This window comes from Mauremys mutica, chromosome 9, assembly GCF_020497125.1.
Source record: "Mauremys mutica isolate MM-2020 ecotype Southern chromosome 9, ASM2049712v1, whole genome shotgun sequence".
NCBI lineage: Eukaryota > Metazoa > Chordata > Testudines > Geoemydidae > Mauremys > Mauremys mutica.
In genome coordinates, this window is record NC_059080.1 from 37,888,084 (window position 1) to 37,898,091 (window position 10,008).

Consider the following 10,008-nt stretch of genomic DNA (forward strand, 5'->3'; position numbering starts at 1 on the left):
GTTACTGCGTATTTATCCATCTGGAAGAAAACAGAGTCTTCACTCTCAGGTTGGTTGCAACAAGTCAGAGACAGTTTATTTTCCTGACACTTGCAAGGGGAGAGTAAACCCAGACAGGGTTTCCCCCCGTCCCAGGCAGGTCTCCGTTAGATAAACAATTAGGGCAAGCATTCATACCTTTTGTTACAGACAATAATGATCAACAACCGCATCTTGTTTATACATATTCCTTCTGATATCTTACTTTTCTCAGCAGTTCCTGCTACAGTCTGTATTCCATTCTTATCTAACACAAGGTCAAAAAACAGTATTGCTTACAGTTTTTTGTTCCACTCGCTTTCCACTTGCCCAGGCCTTGCCTGAAATCTTGCGTTATTAGAGCTAGTGTTAGCCTGACCCTTATTTTATTCCTAAAAGTTAAGATATCTGCATTCAAATTCCCTTTATCCTTTTCTCTGCTTCCACACTCCCCCTTTTTGTGCTTCCAGCACAACCATCACTCTCAAACCTCTATTCTCATTAAATCTTGTATTTCTCTGGCTCACACAGTACAACCTTCTGGGGTTTAATTGAATACAATGACAAAGCATGGTTAGTATGAACATGGAAGGTGCTATTATTAGTACATCCTTTACAACAACAACAATAACCTAACCCTAAACTAAACAAAAATAATAAAAGTATTAACATTCCCATTGCAATAATATGATGGGGTTGTGTACAGCCTTAGTCATAAAACACAATACTTAATACATAAAATAGACACTCCATAGGCTGTATGAAAGGCATACTCTTCGATTTGATATATATTTTGGAGCATATGAATTTGCCCTTGTTATTCAGAGATTATCTGGACCTCTGGTAGGAGTGAAAGCAAATTTTTGAACTGGTCAGGTACTAAGGCAGTCCAATTAAAGGATAGCTGAAACCTAAGGGCTGATTGTAAAATTCTATCCGCTGGCCAATAAATAATATTATTGCCTGTAGCAGTGGTGAGATTAAAATGTATGTCTTGTGAAGTGGTGGCCTTAACATACACACTGCTGTCATTAGCTTGGAAAAGCAGGTGTCCTGTCAGGGTATTTCCTTGTCCCATACCTTCCCAACAGATGTCATAAACAGTGACAACTTCTCCTACCTTCAGCTTTTGTACCCACTGAAGCTGCGGGGGCTTTAAAGGCCAAAATGTCCATTGGCTTCCTATCCTTATCCAAACATCGGGCATTATTCCAGGAGCACTGACTATAAGTCGGTTAGGCATACCAGGTGGTTAAATTTCCCAAATATCTCAGTGAATTAACCAATCCCACTTGCATCCTCCCCACGGACCCAGCAGGATTCGGTATGTGGGAGCCCACACCCCTCCAACCAGCCCATATGCTTGGAAAGAGCACTGTGAGCATCTGCACTTCCACCCTGAAAATCTCCAAGTATGTCTCCATGGCCACAGATCAGATGGCATTCCTGAAGCACCAGTAAGGGCAGTGGGCCAAGCCTGATGTTCAAGAACACTCTGAATGGCCATGAGCTGGTTATTCAGAAAATCTTGAATTTCTGTACATGCCAGATCCCACTGCAATCCCTTTCCTGCCTCAGTGATATTCAATACCATCTCTGTCAACAGCTTCTGGGTCATTAAACTAAAGGCAGAAATAACATGTAATTCACCAACCCTAGCCTATACCTGGGTTAACTATGCTCCAATAATAAGACCAGTGGCCTTTTCCAGTTGCTCTAATTTCTCATCATGTTGTTGACCTTTGTAAATGTTCCAAATTGCTGCTGCACTATTGGCACCATCCCTCAGGGATCACTAAGGTGTAAAGGCCTGGGCCAGTGGGTTTCATTAGAGTATATGGTATTGTCTGTATTAGGATGTATTACAGGGGTGGTATTGGTAGTGAGGATAATGGCGGGGTCAGTGGTCGTGGCAGCAAGGCGCCTTTAGTATTTGTCATCTGAAAGCCAATTAGGGAGGGCTATACATGCTGAAGGTACTTGTCCAAAAGCACAGAGCCCAGTCCCCGGAATAAATCCAAACCACCATTCAATACCACAGACCCAAGCGTGGTTTCCACAAATTCTTCCCTGCCAGGTTACAATACTCCATCTCTTCCACCAGGGCCAATTCTTAATGTCTTTTGTAGTCAAGAATCCCTGGACTTTGGTGGTTTCAGCGGAACAAACATACCTTCTTCTTCTTCTTTCCTGGAACAGTCATGGTTCAGCATCATACAGGGGGAGGTTACCAGCACGTCACCCTGTAATAACTGGGTTCCTCTAGCAGATGGTGAATGTATGGTGGTTCTGTTAGTGGACAAGGGAGAGGTTACCAGCACTTCACCTTGTCCTTTTCTGCTGCTGTCCAGAAGGAGAAAAAAAGGTACCAGAAGGAGGGACAGGCTGATCAGCAGTCCGAGGGTCATCTCAAGGTGGAGGGGCCTTTTTGCAGTGAGAAGCATGGGTCCAGGCAGTCAGTCCTTGCCACTTCACAGTGATGTTGGTAGTTAACAGGACCTGGTAAGGGCCTTTCCAATGCGGGGTCAGAGCGGTCTTTCATTGATGGACCTTTATGTAGACCCAGTCTCCTGGTTCCAGTGAATGGCAGGGTTGCTCAGGATCCTTGGGTAGTGCTTCTTTCATCTGTGTATAAAAAGACCTGACACATTTCATTAGTGTCTGGCAGTAATTAAGCACTGTATCTTCCATCAAATGAATATCCATCTGGGCAAGGGCCAGTGGGGGTGCAGTCGGTAGTCGCATCAGGTGCCCTGTCAGGATCTCATGTGGACTAAGTCCAGTCTTCTGGTTGGGAGTGGCCCTCATGCTCATCAATGCTAATGGCAGGGCATTTGGCCATTTTAAGTTTATTTCTGCACAATTCTTGGCCAGTTTGTTTTTCAGAATCCCAATCTGACGTTTCACTGTCCCGGCAGAATGCAGGTGGTGGGGACAGTGGAGGTTGTGTTGGATCTGCAAGGCTGCACATAACTCCTTTACAATCTGTCCAGTAAAATGAGAACCACGATCAATGTTGATACTCACAGGTATGCCAAACCTTGGAATGAAATCCTTAAGCAAAATTTTCACAACAGACTTGGTGTCTGCCCCCCTACAAGGGAAGGCTTCAGCCCAACTTGAAAAACATCAACTAATACTAACACATACTCATAATTGCAACATTTAGACATTTGAATAAAATCAGTCTGAATATTTACAAAAGGTCCCCAAGGGGTGTGCTGCTTTTCTAGCTTTAACTGCCTTTCCAATATTATATTGCTGACCCTCCTCCCTCAGTAAGTCTCCAGGAAAGGCAGATCAGCACTGTATGTGGCCAACACTATTGCATGTATCACAAAGCATTTTGGGGAGGGTACAAGGTGTGTGAGTGGAAAGTGGAAGTTTCCTTTGCAAGTACAAGAGGCTGAGGGGGGAAAGAGAAGAAGAAAGGAGCAGAGAACAAATGAATTCAACACTGCAATTAGCAAACTCAGTCCAAAGATAAGATGCTGGCTCCTGCCCAAGGACACTGCTCATAGCCAAGACCTGGCTGACAGCTGAGAAAGACGGGGCTTAAATGTGCCCGAAAGAAATCCAGCTGCACAGGCCTTCAAAATAGCAAGGCCAGCAGGAAGGAAAACAGCAGATCTAAGACTACAGAAATGGAAAACACCAACTACCAGGCTGTAACGATGCAGTTCTGGTGGGACCCAACTGAGAGTGCCAATTCAGGACAAATTGCTTAAACAGGGCAGTTACAGCCCAAGGCTGGGTTTTTTCCACCTCTAAGGCAAACCAAACCAGCCAGACAAAGAGGACTTTGGTCTCGCCCCACTGGCTAACCACAAGTCACACAAGCAATTCCCTTAGACACTCCAGTTTCCCAGTATCACCACCAGTGCCACTCGCCATGGGGATGAATGGGGATGAAAACCAACACCCCAATAAAAGAAAAAGGTTCTCTCGATCCCAAAGAATCAAGCCCCAGACCCATGTCAATATACAAATCAGATCTTACCCACAAATCACGCTGTTTCCAATCCTTTAGAATCTAAAATGTAAAGGTTTATTCATAAAAGGAAAAAGATATAGATGAGAGCTAGAACTGGTTAAATGGAATCAATTACATACAGTAATGGCAAAGTTCTTAGTTCAGGCTTGAAGCAGTGATGGAGTAAACTGCAGGTTCAAATCAAGTCTCTGGAGTACATCCCCAGCTGGGATGGGTCATTCAGTCCTTTGTTCAAAGCTTCAGTTTGTAGCAAAGTTCCTCCAGAGGTAAGAAGCAGGATTGAAGACCAGATGGAGATGAGGCATCAGCCTTTTATAGTCTTTTCCAGGTGTAAGAATACCTCTTTGTTCTTACGGTGGAAAATTACAGCAAAATGGAGTCTGGAGACAAGTCCCTGCATACTTTGCTGAGTTACAAGGCAGATCTGCCTTCTCTCAATGGGTCAATTGTATAGCTGATGGCCCTTAATGGGCCATCAAGCAGGCTAGGCAGAGCTAGCGCCAACTTGTCTGGGATGTCACCCAGAAGCATAGCATAGGTTTGAAATACAAACAGTATAGAACCAATATTCATAACTTCAACTACAAAATGACACATGCATACAGACAGCATAATCATAACCAGCAACCCATAACCTGGTCTTAGACACCTTATATAACCCCCTTTACATAAGATTTGGTGCTACTATAGGACCTTGGTTGCAACCCTGTTCTATATGGTCCCAGATTATATCAATAACATCACACAGGCAAATTAAAATTAGGTGCATAACAATCTCATTAACTGCAGCAATCATCCCCCCTTTGCTCACGCGTGCCATCCAGTGGTGCGTGCGAGCAAATAGGACAAGAGCACCTGAGGCGCAATCAGGTGGCCGTCCGGGGCGTGCCAAAGGTGTTTGGGGTGTAAAGTGCACCCAGCAGCACTCCAAGAACATTTCTAAGCTTTTGGCGCAGCCTCTGTCACATATATTAAAACCTTAATATTTTCTGATAGTATCCAAACCACTTTGTATTCCAAGTTGGATAAACAAGTATCTGCATTTAGCTCTAACCCTTCCATTTAGTTTCAAACTAGGCTGTCCTGTAGAAAATTAAACACAACAATTCTAGCCACAAGACAAAACACCACAAGGACATAGGACACAGAACACAATTTATATTGTGCCAGTAAATGCATGGCATGTTGGCTTGCTCTTTAGCTGGCATTAGTTTTTTCTAATTTTCTAAAAGACAAAAACATATTTCTAACCCTTCTGGGGCAATCAGTCATTGTTTAAAATATTTCTTTCTTATACAAATACCTTTGCTGATTGCAGGCAAAACAGAGGAATTACCCCCATATTTTTCTGTGTTTGTTTCATAGGCAGGCCAGGTTTCAGTGGCTTCTACCTTATCAATTAGGCAACCCGCACCAGCACACAGATGCCCCCCAGCCTGCTTTTAGATCCAAAGCCATTCACAGGTTAAACTTTTACTTAAAAGGGACACAATTAACTTTTAGCAGAGTTCTGACTGCCTGTTACCTTTAACTCTTGTTTTCAAAAACACACAGTAATCCAAAAAGGAAAACACCACCTATTGTAGCCCCTTGGAGCCTAATAGGATTTTAATTAAGTAGCATTGCATATTTGCATTTTCCTCACCCCTTTTACAATATACACTACACATGTTCTTTTCCTTGACATTCCTTTCATACAACTTGGGTGGTTAAATTCCAATAGACACCCCATATGTTTTCCTAATCTGACTAAAATGTTCATAGCCAAATGATTTTAATTAAATAGTCTCTTGCCTGGATTTATTTACAGACATTTCTTTGGAAAAAGGGCCTACTTTTCCTTCAGAGTGGCTGCAAAGAAACCAAGAATTCTTTTTCTTTTTAGCGTTTTTACAGACTCCAACTGATAATTCCCTCCAGCAACTACAGTTAACTTCTTACTTTTTCCTTAAATCACTTGCTTATTTCCCAAAATGACACCTTAATCAACTCAGATTTTACCATTCCAAGTACTATTTTAGGGATTTAAATTCCCCATGTCTGCACTTATTGCGTCCTTTACTTCTGCCACTATGCTTTTAAGGTTTTCAACCCGTTCCTTTATCTGTTGCCTGCCTGCTTGTCTGGGCCCAATCCTTTTTCTCTTGCTGCACCGTTCCTTTTCATGGGCACAGGCTTTGTTCCATTACCAATTTAGCAAGGAGGGTGGTCTTCGCAACTAACCCCCACCCCTCCTGGTCCTGTTCTTAAACATTCTCACTCACAAGGCTACCTGAGTCCTCCCCCATGAGGTTTACCACCTGGACAGAACGCACGGCCAACTGGCGTTTTAACTGTTCAATTTTCTCTAGCTGTCAGGTACACATCTCTTCCCTTTTCCCCAATTCCTCTTATTGCCTGGTCCTGCTACAACTGGGGGTAGGCCCACCTGCAATCTTTTTTTTTTTTCCCATACTCACAAACACACTGCCCGGGCTGGCCAGGCCTGGGGGTAGGAGAGAGAGAGAGGTGGATGGGAGGTTATCCTGTGCACAAGTTGTCCAGAGGAATGCTGCAAAAAAAATAAAAATCTCCAACTTGCTTCCACTCTTGGGTTTTTTACCCTGGGGTCTCTTGGGGTGTCCCTTTCAGAGACCTTTGCTCAGTATTCCAGTCCGGGCTGGCTGCCTGTGGCTTCTTCAGCATCCCCAAACCACACCGGCTCCAGGGTCACAAAGGCAGATGTTGGGTCTCACTGGGCGGCCAACCTTTGCAAATGTAATCTCAGTCCTGTAACTTGTGTTGCCTTTGTTTTGCCTCTGTCTATATTTTTCACAGCCAGCTGGGGTTTGTTTTTTTTTTGGTGCTTGGCATGCAGAGCGAGGCAGACTGTGTTGATTCTTGACCTTGAACGCAGAGCAGCTTTCTCTTTATCTCTAGGCCAAGCTGCATTTTCAAATTAACCCGTTCCTTTTTCCTCCTCCCTTTCAGCCTTAACTAATTGGGGATATACAGGAGCCGAGGGGGTTGATGAAGTGGTTTGGGTCGGGAGGCATCCGGATGCTTTACATTTCGTTTTTAAATCCTGCACTTGAGTCTTTAATTTTTCCTGGGAGTCCTTCAGACTCCGCACTCGAGACTCATGGAGTCTCGTTGTAGCTTCCTCCCACCAATAGACAAATTACTCCCACTGTTTGTTAGAGGCTTTTGGTGATGTAAGAGTCCCTCTGAGGTATATGATTTTATCCAGATTGAAGGTACCTTCTAGTGGGAATTATTTAGATGGATTATCACGCGTGTAAAAATTCCAATTTTCTAAATACCTGCAGGTCCCAGGACCATAGTGCACGTACATATGGTACGCGGGGGTTCCCTTCGATGATTTGGGGGAATACTTAGACTGTCGTCCCCCCCATCTTTGAATCATACCAGGGTGTGCCCTGTCCGCTAGGTCAGTGGCTCATAAGCTAAACAAAAATTCTTACTCTCGCACAGGGAAAGGGTCCCCTGGGTCACGGGGTTCCACCGGCTAGCGGCTTAAGTCCCAGACCTGGTCAGTGGCTCATGAGTAAGGGAAACCTCTCCGCTGGGTCACAAGGTTCAGCTGACCCCCCCCCCCTTGCTTTCAGAACTCCTACATGGGGTAGCCCTGGGACAGCTGGAGTCAGCTTAAGTTTTAGACCTGGCCAGCGGCTCATACCCCCCACTTCATTCATACATTCAAACATTCATTCCCCATATCTAGATACATCTTATTTAACAATAACCTTAATTCTTTAGGTCCGAACTCAATACAACCTTTCCCTTATTTGAGGTGGTAAAAACCCCCATCCCAGGCAGTTCTCTGTTAGATAAACATTAGGGCAAGCATTTATACCTTTTGTTACAGACAATAATGATCAACAACCGCATCTTGTTTATATCTATTCCTCTAATATCTTACTTTTCTCAGCAGTTCCTGCTACAGTCTGTATTCCATTCTTATCTAACACAAGGTCAAAAAACAGTATCTCTTACAGTTTTTTTTGTTCCACTCACTTTCCACTTGCCCAAGCCCTGCCTGAAATCTTGCATTATTAGAGCTAGTGTTAGCCCGACTCTTACTTTATTCCTAAAAGTTAAGATATCTGCGTTCAAATTCCCTTTATCCTTTTCTCTGCTTCCAAATTCACTATGGGGGTAATACACCGTCCTCCAAAGCATCTGCTGCCTGCCGCAGGTCACAAGGCTAGATGGACCATGGATCTGACCAGGATGTAAAGTCCTACATTCTTACTTAAAAACTGTTGTGTAGCGTCGCTGGTGCAGAATGACTGCCTCCCTCCACACCCCAGTTGGCTGTGAGGCATGTGCCTAGAAAGAGCGCAGGGTACAGATACTACAGTAGCCATATCACCAGCCTAAACCACAAGCAGGTGCACAAGCAGGAATCACATTGCATAGGGAAGCCAGACACCAGCAACTAAGTGCTTTAAACAAACAATAGCAGTTCAGATCTGCAGAACAACTACAGGGCATCTACATCCGCCAGGGCAACTACGAAGAGGGGTAACCTGAGTGCTGAGAGGTAAAGAAAAAACACTTGAAACTGCTGTCTCACCCTGAGCAGATTGTGGATGGGGTATTGTAGTGAGGCAGTGTGGTTCCCCACCGCTCCGGGGAGAGACGAGCCCCTCTGGACACCAGAATGGGCGGAGCTAGTGAGCTCTGAGCCCACCCCCCAGAGGGTCAGACGGTGCCCTGGAAGTATAAAGGCTCAACCTGAGAGCTCACTGGGAAAGCAGCCACCGGAGAGGCCAGATGCTTCTGGCCTAGGCCGCGACTGGGAAGCACCAGTGACCTGCGGTCCATAAAAGGACTGGCCCAACCTGCTCTGCACCAGCAACCTGGAGGAGTTGCCGGGCCTGCCCTGCACCAGCTACCCCGAGGAGCCCATGGAGCTGGACCCCCCGGAGGACACCACCCTGACCCAGGTACCACACGAGGGGGAGTTAGGAAGTAGCCCGGGGGCAGCCGACCCTAGTCTGGCTGCAGCACTGCCAGAGCCTTTGTCAGTGTGTTGTGGCCAGGATCCCCGCTGACACAGAGGCAGACGGCCTGCCACTGCTAGGGCCCCAGTGGAGTGGGAGGGCCTTTGTCCCCCCTGCCACCCACCTTGCGGGTGGCAGTCTCCCCCTCTCTCAGGCCTTTTAGAGGCTTGGGGCTACTGTTATTGCTCAGCCCTGCCTGAGGGCCTGAGCGCCTGACTCATTGTTGCCCCGCCCTGACCTCGGGCCCTGGCCTAACTGTATTTATTTCTGCCCCCACCAGGGCCGCTGGGGGAGGACTCCCACAGCCGAGCTAATTCCCCAATACATAAACAGAGTGTAGTGAAGCGGTGTGATTCTCCGCTGCCATGGAGAGAGACGAGCCTGGGTTAACCTCTCTACAAGGATCATGGAAGAGGCAGACAAACTTCAACACATCTGAGGCTGCAAGTTGGGCAGTAGCTACTCCGAGGAAGCTCTCACTAAATGAGGGCATGGTAAGCCAATACATGGGCTCCATTGTCTACGTAAAGAGAGGTCACCAAAGAATAATACTCTGTACTACATAGAGCCTCCCATCAAGGAGCTCATCCCCTTTACAAACATCAAGGAATTCACCCTCCCAGCCCTGGGAGGCAGGGATGTATTGCCTGCTCCAGTGCTTTAATCACAATACCACCTAGTTCTTATATAACCCCAAAGATCACCAAGTACTTTACCATGGAAGTCAGTATCATTACCCCCATTTTACAGATGGGGAAACTGAGGCACAGAGAGGTGATGTGACTTGCCAAAGGACACACAGCAGGTCGGTGGCAGAGCTGGGAACAGAACCAGGTCTCCAATCCACTCAACCACCCTGCTTCTATAGGATCATCTTTCCTCTACACACAGATTGCCTAGCAACTTGGATGTTCCCTCTACAGCCTTCAAAGGAACAAGGCCTTATAGATACAAAACCAAGTACCTTGGCCACCTTCCTCCCTGTCC

General features: G+C 45.8%; 1 long non-coding RNA gene across 2 annotated transcripts in view; it reads right to left on the bottom strand.

Annotated features, from left to right (window-relative positions):
- The window catches only part of LOC123377604, a 29,664-nt gene extending 22,773 nt beyond the window's left edge, over positions 1 to 6,891 (bottom strand). The window contains exon 1 of one of the 2 annotated variants that reach the window (XR_006582252.1): positions 6,472 to 6,891. This is a non-coding gene — a long non-coding RNA (uncharacterized LOC123377604). The remainder of the gene's footprint in view (positions 1 to 6,471) is intronic. The other variant, XR_006582253.1, reaches the window with a different exon arrangement.
- Between the last annotated feature and the right edge of the window lie 3,117 nt (positions 6,892 to 10,008).